Genomic DNA, 1,838 nt, shown 5'->3' with positions numbered 1-1,838 from the left:
TTGTTATAGTTTTGCATTGATGTTGAAAGAAACATAGGGTGTGCTTATCTGCAATGAAAAGACTGGGATGTATTTGTGCATACACATGTATTGTATTGTATTCTATTCATGACTATAATGAAAGTTTACTTATATATGTCCAAGATATACAACAAATATCTAGCTTGTTGCTTTCTTAGTTACATGGACTACAAGGAAAAAAATACATGAAAGAAATTCAAAATCTCACAATGGTAAATCTAATTATGCATACAATTCTTGGGAACATACTTAGTGGAGAAACAACAACTAGCACTTGATTTACACAGAATTTGATCTTCAACGTACCCTTATATGGGAGACTTAGTCTAATTCGGTTGATATATCTACTGACGGTCCTTGTATTGGATACTTCGAGCAACGCATGTCGGAGCCAGTCTCCGGATAGTGATAGTATGCTGCATTGAGGGAATGATGCAAATAATGTTAGCTCCTACACGTGTGTACCCTAACGTAGGCTTAATAATTCATACGCAAATAAAGACAAGTTAAGAAAATATAGTTCACCAGAAGGTGGACGATTCTGGTTCATCATCCCAATCTGGGTGGCATGAATCCAGGCGAACTGAATTTTTGTCCGTTGGAGCAGTAATGTTGCACTTGGTAAAAGGACTTGTGATTCCCATGTTCACTGCTCCTTGATCATTTAACTGAAAAATGGAAACATCATAACAACATTAGACGCGAAATTATATATCTACGATAGACAATAATTATACACACAAAATATATATCCATGGAATCATAAGAGTTTCAATCCTCCACATTAATTACAAATTCAAGAAATCTTATCCATTGCTATGCTAGCAATTCACAGTGTATGGCCCATATTGCGACTTAATACAAAGCAAAATATGTGGTCGATAAGTTCACATTAATAAGAGAATAAATATTGTACACTTCCATTTAAAATACATTTTTATATTAGGTACCATCTCAGCTGGGAAAAACTCTTTTCGAGCTTTGAATGTTAACTGTAAAAAAATTACAAATCATAAGATATTAACTATGAAATGGCGCACCAAAAAAATATGGGTTAGATTTTAAAATCATGAATTATGAAATAATTCTCATGTTAGTTATGAAAGTTATGAAAGACAGTTAATACATTTTTTCAAATGTCATTGCTAATAGAATAATTATTTTCTACCATAGAGAGGCCGCCACTTTGTTCATGTCCCATTAGTATGCAAAAGTTGGGAAGCCCTGGGTAGTTTATTTTGTGAGCCGGAAGGTAATGGGTTTTTCTGAAACATGACTCCTTGAAGTTTATTCCTATAAATTCCTATGCTTTAATACATATATAGTTCATATACAATGTAAACATAATCTATGTTTTTGTAATTTCACCAGGGGTTGATGACTAGTGCCCTTAACAAGAATGTTTGTAATCAAGTATGTGCACCTTGTTTTGTAATTCCGTATTCTCTTGATGAACGATGTTTAATTTCCTATGTAGCTCTATATTTTCCTGACGCATGAGGCTTTCCTGCAGTTGAAAGTTTATGAAATGACATAAAACGAACACCAAACTGTAATATGCTGGTATGCAGTACAATCATAATAATTGACAGACTAGGCACTAACATTCATGTTTAACTCTTGCATTTCATCGCCAATAAATTTGTCCTGGAATAACGATTAATATAGTTAGTGACACTTTAGATGCATGAACCCAGAAGATGAGAACGACAAATATGTATTACCTTAGTTAGTCGAATGTTATACAAGCTCGTTTCTAGATGATTTTGTAAATGCTTCAAGTCTTCAAAAGATAAACCAGATAGATGTTGTCCTAG

General features: G+C 33.5%; 1 long non-coding RNA gene across 1 annotated transcript; it reads right to left on the bottom strand.

Annotated features, from left to right (window-relative positions):
* Nucleotides 1-232: 232 nt before the first annotated feature.
* Nucleotides 233-1,511, bottom strand: LOC123162496 (uncharacterized). The gene is made up of 3 exons (XR_006481317.1): nucleotides 1,445-1,511; nucleotides 547-689; nucleotides 233-437 (listed from the first exon to the last, which is right to left on the bottom strand). It is a non-coding gene; the product is annotated as an uncharacterized lncRNA (long non-coding RNA).
* Between the last annotated feature and the right edge of the window lie 327 nt (nucleotides 1,512-1,838).

The sequence above is a fragment of the Triticum aestivum genome, chromosome 7B (assembly GCF_018294505.1).
Source record: "Triticum aestivum cultivar Chinese Spring chromosome 7B, IWGSC CS RefSeq v2.1, whole genome shotgun sequence".
In the NCBI taxonomy this organism is placed as follows: domain Eukaryota; kingdom Viridiplantae; phylum Streptophyta; class Magnoliopsida; order Poales; family Poaceae; genus Triticum; species Triticum aestivum.
This window is presented reverse-complemented; position numbering and strand designations above follow the sequence as displayed.